The 14830-nt window shown below is 35.3% G+C and overlaps 1 protein-coding gene across 6 annotated transcripts in view; it reads right to left on the bottom strand.

The window, feature by feature from the left end:
- Positions 1 to 14830, bottom strand: part of LOC131427593 (nose resistant to fluoxetine protein 6) — a 1835865-nt gene that overhangs the window by 660160 nt on the left and 1160875 nt on the right. The gene's annotated exons all lie outside the window — the stretch shown is intronic.

The raw sequence follows: 14830 nt of genomic DNA, 5'->3' as shown, positions 1-14830 counted from the left end.
TTCAACGTCATCACTCGCTTTCCCATTGCCGTTCGTAATTGAATGTGTTAGTGTCGGTACAAATCTGCCTTTCTACCGGTTTTCGGTGCCATCTAGCTGACAGTGTCTCGTACGTTTAGAGTAGCTGTTTTAACTTAAATGACGCTATTTCTCACATCACATTTCATTTTATACCTGCTACTGGCAACGGTGTATCGACAGCCCATTTGTTAGAATTCCTTTCCTGTACGCAGAACGGGAAACAGTGAGACGATATAAAAGAGAGAGTTAGTAGAGCAGCAGCCAGTAATACTGAATTGGCTGTCGAGCTGTTAACAGCATCTTGTGGAATTTTGACGCAGAAACACGCACACAGGAGGAACAGTTGAGGACAAGGCAAAATCCCGTTCGAACCATGCTGATCTGCAGTTCCCAGTTGGCAAAATCCATCGTCTGCTCCGGAAGGTAAGCTACGCAGAGCGTGTCGGTGCCGGTGCACCGGTCTATCTGGCGGCAGTGATGGAGTACTTGGCTGCCGAAGTGTTGGAATTGGCCGGTAACGCTGCCCGTGACAACAAGAAAACGAAAATCATCCCTCGCCATCTGCAGCTGGCCATCCGTAACGACGAGGAGTTGAAAACCCCGTCCTTTTCAGGACGACCACATCACTGTGATAAAGAAACATTTAGGATTGCTTAAGGTTAAGCCAGTTCTGATACGCCTGGAAAGTAGAATCAAATCAAGTGGAAACATTTGTTCTAACAATTTGTTCATCTCTTTCATTTGTTCAATTTGTTCAACTCTGTTTCGCACGGCATATTTGTATACTAGTATAAAAATGTGTTCCACATCATCACTTTCGCTTTCGCATTGCGTTCGGTGTCTCGTGCATTCTGATCGGAAAACAGTGAGACGACAGGTCCTCGATGTTGCTCTCGTGTGTCTTGTTTCGGGAACAGATGCTCAGCAAATGGTAGGAAAAATGAACCACTCAGCTTTTATATGGTTGCTCTTGTATAGATGCAGACATCTCGCGTTCTGATTGGCTGATGCTGTCATGGGTTAAATCAAACAGGTTTTTCAATAGTGTACTATTGAAAACCTTCAACGTTGTTGCAATACGCGTTCAAGTTAAAAATTTTCGATTCTAATGGTAGTTAGATTATATAAATCCTTCGACAGATCACTGAGCTATGAGCTTAAAATACGAGAAAGGCAAACGCGCCTTATGAATAATCCTCTTTGATCCTCGTTTATACCAAACATTTCAGAAAAGTTTAATTTTGAACTATTTTAGAATATGTCACACAACTGAAATTTTTATCATAAAATTCTGGTCATATTTCCGATGGCATATAGCAAGAATTATGTTGATTCATTAGATGCAACAGGAGATATTCACGATCAAAAACTTATCACTCTCTCAAAGGGTAAATTTTGAAAAGGCGCCTCATAGTAAAGTAAGTCGTATTCACGACAAAAATTATCTTGTTGAGAATGATGTCTCATATAAATGAGAATTCAATTTTTTTACCAGAGCAGTTTGGACTTCGTCATGAACATTCAACTACTCATCAACTTGTCAGAGTAACGAACATGATAAAATCAAATAAATCTTCTGGGTTATCCACTGGAGTTGCTCTTCTAGACATAGAAAAAGCATTCGACAGTGTTTGGCACAAAGGTTTAATAGCAAAAATGTTTGATTTCCAGCTTCCTATTTATTTGATCAAAATGATTCAAAGTTATTTAATTGATCGTACTCTTCAGGTTAGCTATCAGAATTGTAAATCTGAATTGCTACCCGTACGAGCCGGTGTCTTCGCTAACGATTATGATATTATGACACGTAACCTTGAGAAGATGACGGAATCCTACATCGGACTGAAAGCTGAAGCTAGGCGTATCGGACTGGCCATAAATGCGTCGAAAACAAAATACTTGAGAGGAAGAGGCTCCAGAGAAGAAACACTACGCCTCCCACCACGAATATTGATAGACGGTGACGATACCGAGGTGGTTCGTGTATTTGGGCTCACTGGTGACTGCCGATAATGACACCAGCAGAGAAATTCATAGACGTATTTTGGCAGGGAATCGTGCATACTTTGGACTCAGAAAAACCCTTCGATCGAGAAAAGTACGCCACCGCACGAAATTGACCATCTACAATTAGACCGGTTGTTCTCTATGGCCACGAGACCTGGACTATGTTGGCAGAGGACCAACGCGCCCTCAGTGTTTTCAAAAGAAAGGTACTGAGGACCATCTATGGCGGAGTGCAGATGGAAGACGGAATGTGGAGACGGCGTATGAATCACGAATTGCAACAGCTGCTAGGAGAACCACCCATCGTACGGACAGCTAAAATCGGACGTCTACGATGGGCTGGGCATGTCATAAAAATGTCGGACGACAGCCCAGTGAAAATGGTTCTTGAATCTAATCCGACTGGTACAAGCAGAAGAGGAGCGCAGCGAGCAAGGTGGATCGATCAAGTGGAGGGTGATCTCAGAAGCATCCGTGCCTTGAGTGGCTGAAATCTAAGAGTTATCTGCAGTCGCCTACAAAGAAGTTTAAATATTTTCAGTGATTATCTGTCAAAATGGAAAATTAAACCAAATGCAGCAAAAACGCAATTAATTATCTTTCCTCATAAGCCAAGAGCTTCTTTGCTTAAACCAAACAATAGCCACATTCTCAAACGTATGACAAAAAACTCACTTTCAAGAATCACATTGAAGGAATCCAGGCAAAGTGTAATAAATATATTAAATGTTTATATCCTCTTATAAACAGAAATTCTAAGTTCTGTCTAAAAAACAAATTGTTAATTTATAAACAAATTTTGAGACCAGCCATGCTTTATGCAGTACCAATTTGGTCAAGTTGTTGTTCCACCAGGAAGAAAACGCTTTAAAGGATTCAGAATATAATTCTGAAAATGATTTTGAAGCGTCCTCCCTGGTTTAGTACAAATGAGTTACACAGACTCACAAATATAGAACCATTAGATGTAATGTCACATAATATTATAAGCAAATTCCGACAAAAAACGATGCAATCTTCAATTGAATCGATTCGCTCTCTGTATTAGTTAGTAAGTTAGTATATAGGTTCCTTTTCCCATTACACAATACAAGTAGGTTTAGAATTTTCCCTACACAAAAATCTCAGAATTGCGGAAGCAAATAATGTCCTCATGCTAACAACCAAATCATATATAATAGGGCTCAAAAGTCACCACTTGTGGCTGAACACCCAATTTAAATCCTATTAATTTAATTTTAACTCATATTCCAATAAAAAGTTATTAAAAAAAATAAAAAAACATAGCAAATGCGACTCGTTTATTCCCGCGTTCGAACTACGTTTTATTGGTGTTCTTTGTCAAATTGAATGAAGATTTGTGTGTCTTTTTAAAGATCACAGTGCAGTGGTTCTTGTGATATATTTTGTGCATTGATATTCATATGCGTAATTGATACAGTATTCTTTAAAAGTTCTCGATAAACAGACTCATCTGAAAGGTTTCGATTGTTCCGCTTGGTGGGCGACCTACGGGTTAGATGTCACGAGTGAGATGACGACTACATTACACTGCGGCGCTTGTGCGAAAGCAATAAAAGAAGATAGCGAGAAAGTGTTTTGTTACGGCCCGTTTGGTTTGATACTGCACCTAAAATATACAGATGATATTGAAAAGCATGAGCTGAAGACAATGGAAACAAATAATGGTTTGAAATATCTGAGCCATGGTTGTCGGAAGCAACAATCAGGTCAGAACGAAATTTTTGCAAAATGTAACGACATTTTTGCCAAAACGAATTAAAATTTTGAGTTGTGGAAAAATGTGTTTAATGAGAAGATTACTTTACTTAGATTTACTGTAGCACGATATTGGCATACAAGTAGAAAAAGCAAAATATGAAATGTCCCGAAAATCATCTGGTAATACAAATAAAAACCCTTCTTAATCCACCTAGTGGTCTCTTTCTTCAAAACAGTCTCATGAATTTTTTTATCATTTTATAAAATATCTGACACTAGTTCAGCTCATTTTTGACACCAATTAATTCAGATTGATTAAAGTAGTTCACAAAAGCATGCTTCAGTGTTTATGTCACATACTCGGCATCAATTTTCCAATCAAGGGATTGGCATTTGCGTTGCCTATCTATATGAGAAGAGCGAATCTAAACTAAAAAACCCTTTTTAATCCACCTAGTGGTGTGATAATGCCTTTCTAAACAGTCTCCTAAAATATTTTTTATCTTTCTTTTTAATTTGTGACACTAATTTGGGCTTATTTTTGTCACCAATTGATTCAGATTGATTCGAGTAGTAGACGAAAGCATGCTTCAGTGTTTATGCCACATAGTAGGCAACATTTTTCCAACCAAGTGCTTAAGGTGAAATGTAGCGTCAAAAAATGCGCGCAAAATTTCATCCGCTCCAGTTAAACGAATCGTCTCACAAAGCATAACAAGAAAAACCGACACATAGAAACCAGAACTTTTTCAATGATTAAACGCAGTGGGCTTACCTCTCGTTATGTTGTCTTGTAAAAACGACTGGACGTAATGGATTTTATAATCCTTCACACTTTGAATATATGCTAATTTAATCGTCATTGTTACACTAGAGCTTACACTAGAGCTATGAATGACTAACATGAGGTTTTATGTATATGTATTGACTAACTTGCTAGCCATGTATGTGCCTGAGTTTAGTAGCAAAATTTTGAGTTGTGGAAAAATGTGTTTAATGAGAAGATTACTTTACTTAGATTTACTGTGGCACGATATTGGCATACAAGTAGAAAAAGCAAAATATGAAATGTCCCGAAAATCATCTGGTAATACAAATAAAAACCCTTCTTAATCCACCTAGTGGTCTCTTTCTTCAAAACAGTCTCATGAATTTTTTATCATTTTATAAAATATCTGACACTAATTCAGCTCATTTTTGACACCAATTAATTCAGATTGATTAAAGTAGTTCACAAAAGCATGCTTCAGTGTTTATGTCACATACTCGGCATCAATTTTCCAATCAAGAGATTGGCATTTGCGTTGCCTATCTATATGAGAAGAGCGAAACTAAACTAAAAAACCCTTTTTAATCCACCTAGTGGTGTGATAATGCCTTTCTAAACAGTCTCCTAAAATATTTTTTATCTTTTTTTTAATTTGTGACACTAATTTGGGCTTATTTTTGTCACCAATTGGTTCAGATTGATTCGAGTAGTAGACAAAAGCATGCTTCAGTGTTTATGCCACATAGTAGGCAACATTTTTCCAACCAAGTGCTTAAGGTGAAATGTAGCGTCATAAAATGCGCGCATAATTTCATCCGCTTCAGTTAAACGAATCGTCTCACAAAGCATAACAGGAAAAACCGACACATAGAAACCAGAACTTTTTCAATGATTAAACGCAGTGGGCTTACCTCTCGTTATGTTGTCTTGTAAAAACGACTGGACGTAATGGATTTTATAATCCTTCACACTTTGAATATATGCTAATTTAATCGTCATTGTTACACTAGAGCTTACACTAGAGCTATGAATGACTAACATGAGGTTTTATGTATATGTATTGACTAACTTGCTAACCATGTATGTGCCTGAGTTTAGTAGCAAACATGGATTCTCCTTCAAAAGAACGATTGAAGACAAGAGAACATTCAAGTATTTTCTATATATTTGCCAGTAGTTCACCAGGCCACATTGTTTGTAACACAGGCTATATAAAAGTTTTATTTTAAAATATTCTACATGAATGATAATACTTGGCTTGTATTCATTTCATTCAGAACCCTGTCAGGGTTGAAGGTTTAGTTTTGCTATAAAAATTGTTACAATCTAAAATTATACCTTTTTTTTAAATAACTATTTATTGGAATATGAGTTAAAATTAAATTATTAAGATTTAAATTGGGTGTTCATCCACAAGTGGTGACTTTTCAGCCCTGTTATATATATGATTTGGTTATTACCATGTAGACATCATTTGCTTCCGCAATTCTGAGATTTTTGTGTAGGGAAAATTCTAAACCTACTTGTATTGTGTAATGGGGAAAAGGAACTTATATACTAACTTACTAACTAATACAGAGAGCGAATCGATTCAATTGAAGATTGCATCGATTTTTGTCGGAATTTGCTTATAATATTATGTGACATTACATCTAATGGTTCTATATTTGTGAGTCTGTGTAACTCATTTGTACTAAACCAGGGAGGACGCTTCAGAATCATTTTCAGAATTTTATTCTGAATCCTTTGAAGCGTTTTCTTCCTGGTGGAATAACAGCTTGACCAAATTGGTACCGCATAAAGCATGGCTGGTCTGAAAATTTGTTTATAAATTAACAATTTGTTTTTTAGACAGAGCTTAGAATTTCTGTTTATAAGAGGATATAAACATTTAATATATTTATTACACTTTGCCTGAATTCCTTCAATGTGATCCTTGAAAGTGAGTTTTTTGTCATACGTTAAACCTAAGTATTTAGCTTTATCAGACCATGTCAATTCCAAGCCATTCAATTTGAGAATGTGATTATTGTTTGGTTTAAGAAAAGAAGCTCTTGGCTTGTGAGGAAAGATAATTAATTGCATTTTTGCTGCATTTGGTTTAATTTTCCATTTTGACAGATAATCACTGAAAATATTTAAACTTCTTTGTAGGCGACTGCAGATCACTCTTAGATTTCTACCTGTGGCTAACAGACTTGTGTCGTCACAGAATAGCGATAGATCTGAAGTGAAAATATTATACAAGATTGGAGCTACGCTCGAACCCTGCAGAACACCGGCTCGTACGGGTAGCAATTCAGATTTACAATTCTGATAGCTAACCTGAAGAGTACGATCAGTTAAATAATTTTGAATCATTTTGATCAAATAAATAGGAAACTGGAAATCAGACATTTTTGCTATTAAACCTTTGTGCCAAACACTGTCGAATGCTTTTTCTATGTCTAGAAGAGCAACCCCAGTGGATAACCCAGAAGATTTATTTGATTTTATCATGTTCGTTACTCTGACAAGTTGATGAGTAGTTGAATGTTCATGACGAAATCCAAACTGCTCTGGTAAAAAAATTGAATTCTCATTTATATGAGTCATCATTCTCAACAAAATAATTTTTTCAAAAAGTTTACTGAGTCTATATGAGAAGAGCGAATCTAAACTAAAAAACCCTTTTTAATCCACCTAGTGGTGTGATAATGCCTTTCTAAACAGTCTCCTAAAATATTTTTTATCTTTCTTTTTAATTTGTGACACTAATTTGGGCTTATTTTTGTCACCAATTGATTCAGATTGATTCGAGTAGTAGAGAAAAGCATGCTTCAGTGTTTATGCCACATAGTAGGCAACATTTTTCCAACCAAGTGCTTAAGGTGAAATGTAGCGTCAAAAAATGCGCGCAAAATTTCATCCGCTTCAGTTAAACGAATCGTCTCACAAAGCATAACAAGAAAAACCGACACATAGAAACCAGAACTTTTTCAATGATTAAACGCAGTGGGCTTACCTCTCGTTATTTTGTCTTGTAAAAACGACTGGACGTCATGGATTTTATAATCCTTCACACTTTGAATATATGCTAATTTAATCGTCATTGTTACACTAGAGCTATGAATGACTAACATGAGGTTTTATGTATATGTATTGACTAACTTGCTAGCCATGTATGTGCCTGAGTTTAGTAGCAAAATTTTGAGTTGTGGAAAAATGTGTTTAATGAGAAGATTACTTTACTTAGATTTACTGTGGCACGATATTGGCATACAAGTAGAAAAAGCAAAATATGAAATGTCCCGAAAATCATCTGGTAATACAAATAAAAACCCTTCTTAATTCACCTAGTGGTCTCTTTCTTCAAAACAGTCTCATGAATTTTTTATCATTTTATAAAATATCTGACACTAATTCAGCTCATTTTTGACACCAATTAATTCAGATTGATTAAAGTAGTTCACAAAAGCATGCTTCAGTGTTTATGTCACATACTCGGCATCAATTTTCCAATCAAGAGATTGGCATTTGCGTTGCCTATCTATATGAGAAGAGCGAATCTAAACTAAAAAACCCTTTCTAATCCACCTAGTGGTGTGATAATGCCTTTCTAAACAGTCTCCTAAAATATTTTTTATCTTTCTTTTTAATTTGTGACACTAATTTGGGCTTATTTTTGTCACCAATTGGTTCAGATTGATTCGAGTAGTAGACAAAAGCATGCTTCAGTGTTTATGCCACATAGTAGGCAACATTTTTCCAACCAAGTGCTTAAGGTGAAATGTAGCGTCATAAAATGCGCGCATAATTTCATCCGCTTCAGTTAAACGAATCGTCTCACAAAGCATAACAGGAAAAACCGACACATAGAAACCAGAACTTTTTCAATGATTAAACGCAGTGGGCTTACCTCTCGTTATGTTGTCTTGTAAAAACGACTGGACGTAATGGATTTTATAATCCTTCACACTTTGAATATATGCTAATTTAATCGTCATTGTTCACTAGAGCTTACACTAGAGCTTACACTAGAGCTTACACTAGAGCTATGAATGACTAACATGAGGTTTTATGTATATGTATTGACTAACTTGCTAACCATGTATGTGTCTGAGTTTAGTAGCAAACATGGATTCTCCTTCAAAAGAACGATTGAAGACAAGAGAACATTCAAGTATTTTCTATATATATGCCAGTAGTTCACCAGGCCACATTGTTTGTAACACAGGCTATATAAAAGTTTTATTTTAAAATATTCTACATGAATGATAATACTTGGTTTGTATTCATTTCATTCAGAACCCTGTCAGGGTTGAAGGTTTAGTTTTGCTATAAAAATTGCTACAATCTAAAATTATACCTTCTTTTTTTAAATAACTATTTATTGGAATATGAGTTAAAATTAAATTATTAAGATTTAAATTGGGTGTTCATCCACAAGTGGTGACTTTTCAGCCCTGTTATATATATGATTTGGTTATTACCATGTAGACATCATTTGCTTCCGCAATTCTGAGATTTTTGTGTAGGGAAAATTCTAAACCTACTTGTATTGTGTAATGGGGAAAAGGAACTTATATACTAACTTACTAACTAATACAGAGAGCGAATCGATTCAATTGAAGATTGCATCGATTTTTGTCGGAATTTGCTTATAATATTATGTGACATTACATCTAATGGTTCTATATTTGTGAGTCTGTGTAACTCATTTGTACTAAACCAGGGAGGACGCTTCAGAATCATTTTCAGAATTTTATTCTGAATCCTTTGAAGCGTTTTCTTCCTGGTGGAACAACAGCTTGACCAAATTGGTACCGCATAAAGCATGGCTGGTCTGAAAATTTGTTTATAAATTAACAATTTGTTTTTTAGACAGAGCTTAGAATTTCTGTTTATAAGAGGATATAAACATTTAATATATTTATTACACTTTGCCTGAATTCCTTCAATGTGATCCTTGAAAGTGAGTTTTTTGTCATACGTTAAACCTAAGTATTTAGCTTTATCAGACCATGTCAATTCCAAGCCATTCAATTTGAGAATGTGATTATTGTTTGGTTTAAGAAAAGAAGCTCTTGGCTTGTGAGGAAAGATAATTAATTGCATTTTTGCTGCATTTGGTTTAATTTTCCATTTTGACAGATAATCACTGAAAATATTTAAACTTCTTTGTAGGCGACTGCAGATCACTCTTAGATTTCTACCTGTGGCTAACAGACTTGTGTCGTCACAGAATAGCGATAGATCTGAAGTGAAAATATTATACAAGATTGGAGCTACGCTCGAACCCTGCAGAACACCGGCTCGTACGGGTAGCAATTCAGATTTACAATTCTGATAGCTAACCTGAAGAGTACGATCAGTTAAATAATTTTGAATCATTTTGATCAAATAAATAGGAAACTGGAAATCAGACATATTTGCTATTAAACCTTTGTGCCAAACACTGTCGAATGCTTTTTCTATGTCTAGAAGAGCAACCCCAGTGGATAACCCAGAAGATTTATTTGATTTTATCATGTTCGTTACTCTGACAAGTTGATGAGTAGTTGAATGTTCATGACGAAATCCAAACTGCTCTGGTAAAAAAATTGAATTCTCATTTATATGAGTCATCATTCTCAACAAAATAATTTTTTCGAAAAGTTTACTGATAGAACAAAGTAAGCTAATCTGCGAATACTTGATGTTTCTGCTGGGTTTTTATCAGGTTTTAGGATAGGAATTACTTTAGCGTTTTTCCATCTTTTTGGGAAGTAAGCTAATGAAAAACACTTTTTGAAAATTTTAACCAGGAGTCTCAAGGCAACATCGGGAAGATTTTTAATAAGAATAATAAAAAATTCCATCATTACCAGGAGCCTTCATGTTTTTGAGTTTCCTAATAATTGATTTAATTTCATCAAAATTCGTCTCAATAATGTCATCGTGTGATAACACTTGGGTTGAAATATGATCATATTTCAGTGAGACTTCATTTTCAATAGGACTCACAACGTTTAAATTAAAATTGTGGACACTCTCGAACTGCTGAGCAAGTTTTTGAGCTTTTTCACCATTTGTAAGAAGTATTTGATTTCCTTCCTTGAGAGCAGGAATTGGTTTCTGAGGTTTCTTAAGAACCTTAGAAAGTTTCCAGAAAGGTTTAGAATATGGTTTAATTTGTTCAACTTCATTAGCGAAATTTTCATTTCGCAAAAGAGTAAATCTATGTTTAATTTCTTTTTGTAAATCCTTAACTATGTTTTTCGTAGCGTTGATATTGTCGTCGACGAACATTCTTCAACCGAATGAGCAGTTGAAGATTGTCATCGAAGATAGGAGAATTTAATTTAGTTTGAGCTTTGGGAACTGAAAGATTTCTAGCTTCGATAATATAATGATTCAAATTGTCAATTGCTGTATCGATGTCCGCAGAATTTTCTAAAATAGTTTCATGATCCACATGATTTTCAATGTGAGATCTGTAATCCAACCAATTAGCTCTATGATAGTTGAAAATAGAACTAATTGGATTAATTATAGCTTCGTTGGAAAGTCTGAATGTTACTGGAAGATGATCTGAGTCAAAGTCAGCATGAGCAATCGGTTCACTACAAATGTGACTTTGATCTGTTAGAACCAGATCAATTGTAGACGGGTTTGAAGAACTGTGAAGTAACCAGCTGAGAGTTGATTATGAAGTATTTTACCATTACTGTTATTTTGCCTACAATTCCACTGGACATGCTTAGCATTTATGTCCCCTATTACGAAAAATTTCGATCGATATCTTGTGAGATTTTGCAAATCGCCTTTGAAGAAATTTAATTGTTCGCCGGTGCATTGGAATGGCAAATATGCTCCAGCGATGAAATAAATTCCATGAATGGTTTCAACTTCGATTCCCAAGCTTTCAATAACTTTAGTATTGAAAGAAGGTAAAATTCGATGTTTAATTTGCCGTTGGACAAAAATGGCAACTCCACCACCCATTCCAGTAAACCTGTCAAATCGATGAACCACATAATGTGGATTACTTTTCAATTTTACATTTGGTTTAAGAAAAGTTTCTGTCACAATGGCAATATGAATTTTGTGAACTTTGAGAAAATTATAAAATTCATCTTCACTCGATTTCAAAGATCGAGCATTCCAATTTAAAATATTCAAATAATTATTTAACATCACTGTTAAATTTTAAATTCATTATAATATTATTTGCAAATTTCCACCCGATTTGAAATGCTTCAAAAAGTGATGAAGTCGAATTCATTTGGATGATCATTTGAAAAAGTTGATCTTGTAGGTAGATCATTCTATTTTCAGTTATATCGCCTAAATCGACTTCATTTAAAGAAGCGAATGGCATTGAAGGAATATTTGTAGGTAGACTGCCATTAGAAGAAGATGATTTGGCCGGTCTACCTATTAATAATTTGTTTTCGTTAGAACTGCAAGGCGGTCCTGTGTTTTGATTATTTACATTAGAAGAAATAGGTGATAGATTTCTACCTAATATACCAGCATAACTGACATTAGAAGAAGATGATGACGAGGTCGATCTACCTGTCAATAAATTGTTTTCGTTAGAAGACGAATTGGCAGGCGTACCTGTTTTTTGTTTCAAATTCGAAGAAATCAGTGCCTTAGAAGAATTAGGCGTGGCATTTGTAACGGTTTTTTGATTTTCAGGTATGTTCTGTAAATTTAAGGTCGTTGATTTGACTTGTTGGCTAAGCGAACGAGCATTTAAAATTTTTTCCCTGACAGGACATTTCAAATAATTGGATTTATGATTTCCATTGCAATTTGAACGTGAAAATTTATCAGTGGTTTCATTCATTGGACAATCGTCTTTCGAATGCGATTTACCACAATTCAAACACCGTATATCCATATGACAATTTTTGGTTCCATGACCGAAGCCTTGGCAACGACGACATTGCGTTAAGTTTGCAATACGATTATGTCGTTTATAATGTTCCCAATGAATTTTATTGTGGGAAATGAAACGTACTTTTTCTAAAGTTTTCAAATTGTTTACATCACTTCGATTGAAGTGTATTAGGTAAAGTTCATGGGAAATTCCAGAGCGTGGTTTAGAAGTACCATTCGCTCTTTTTTTCATAAGTATTACTTGGGAAGGGGCAAAACCAAGCAATTCTTTTAGTTCATTTTTAATTTCATCAATACTTTGATCATTTGATAATCCTTTCAAGACAGCCTTGAAGGGTCTGTCTGATTTTATATCACATGAATAAAATTTATGAAGTTTCTCGGACAAATATTGAATAAGACGTTTGTAATCTTCCAATCCATCAACCAAGACTCGACATTCTCCTCTTCGTCCGATTTGAAATGAGACTTTTACTTCCGGGAGAAAAGTAGAAAGCTCAGTACGGAATGCTTTGAAGTCGGAAATCATCACCGTCACTGGTGGCATAGGTTGATGTTTCTTCCCAGAACGAAAAGCGTCCATTTTGGGAATTTTTGAAGAATTTTCTTATATGTCGCTACAATCGGATTCAGAAAGAATCTCGTAAATATTTTTAGACGGCATAGGATCAACGGAAGGGAAATCCGTCCGTTGTCTTTTATTTTTACATTCAGATTCTATAAGATCGTGAATGTTATTAGAAAAATGTTGAATAACGGATTGTGATTTATTCCGTATTGAATTATTTTTAGCCTTAGGCTTGTTGCCTTTCCGGTTGGACGCAGGCATTTTTGAAATTAATGAAATTTTAAATTTATTTAACTAGGCTAAATTTGTCTTCGATTAGACTCCTAGCTAGCCTTAAAAAAGGCTGATTAATTTCTTAGTCACTCTAATATCACTCTTTGTATCACTTAGTTAGTGATTCAGGTAGCCTTGAAAAAGACTGAAGCCTTGAATCAATGAAACTCTAGGTAGCCAGAAAAAAAATTCCAGGAGCCAAGAGCTATACGCGTGCGGTGCGAACGACTGTTCAACACCGACGAAAAATTATACCTATTATATGATATTACACAGCCAAGCATTATTGCTTCAGCAACATCAATGCATTGAACTCAACATAGTTGGACATTTTTAGCATTATAAATGACAGTAACTTAGAAAAAAAACGATTTCTTACAATACCCATTTTATTGAATTCAACTCGTTTTCATTTCAACACAAAACCCAATGCTGCATAAATTCGCGTCATTATTTGATATGTAATTTTTGCTCACGATATAATGCCACCGAGTCCACAGTGCATTTCACACACCACCTCAATACGAAACAGCAGCGCGCAAGCAATAAAAAAAACCTGTTATAATCCACCTAGTGGTGTAATGATGCCTTTCTCATATCAATTATACTATCATATATAATACTGTGGTATTCTTCAAAATAATTTTCTTCGATTCTTAAAAGAATAACCGAATTCGGTTTGTTTGACCGTCTGCTGATAAAAACTATCAATTGGAGAAGATTGGAGGTCGATTTAGAAAACTTTTCACGGTTTATCGCCCTTTTCAGTGATGGTATAAAATATTTAACACACTTCACCCCTATATTTCCGGATCCGGAAGTCGGATCCATAGAAATTCAGGAATTACGTATCATTTGAATCTGAGTTTGTGAAAATCGGTCGCGCCATCTATGAGAAAAGTTAGAACACATATTTACATTTTTTGCACATTTTACCCCATAACTTCGGAACCGGAAGTCGGATCCAAATAATATTAAAGAATTTTGTTTGGGACCAAAAGACCTTTCATTTGAATCTAAGTTTGTGAGAATTGGTTCAGCCATCTCTGAGAAAAGTTAGTGCACTTATTGTCACAATTTTTTGCACATTTAACCCCATAATTCGGGAACCGGAAGTCTGATCCAAATAATATTCAGGAATTTTGTATGGGACCACAAGACCTTTCATTTGAATCTAAGTGAAAATCGGTTCAGCCATCTCCGAGAAAAGTTAGTGCAAAAAAATGGCACATACACACATACGCACATACACACACAGACTTTTTGCATACTCGACGAACTGAGTCGAATGGTATATGACACTCGGCCCTCCGGTCCTCGGTTTAAAAGTCGGTTTCACAGTGATTGCATAACCTTTCTATATATCTTGAAAAATCACCATTGTCCCCCTAAATCTCGACGTTTCATGCAATTCTAAGACGTTTGACATTAGAAAACAATTTTCAATTTCGAAAACCTGATGTACTCCCCCCTGTGGTGATTTTTCAAAATCAAAAATTTTCAAAACTTAACCGCCGGGCAGCACCCCATATCCGATATAGCTCAAATATAGCATTGGGACTTTTTCGAGGTGCTTAAACTTTTGAACAATAGCGCTTTAC

This window comes from Malaya genurostris, chromosome 2, assembly GCF_030247185.1.
Source record: "Malaya genurostris strain Urasoe2022 chromosome 2, Malgen_1.1, whole genome shotgun sequence".
In the NCBI taxonomy this organism is placed as follows: Eukaryota; Metazoa; Arthropoda; class Insecta; order Diptera; family Culicidae; genus Malaya; species Malaya genurostris.
This window is presented reverse-complemented; position numbering and strand designations above follow the sequence as displayed.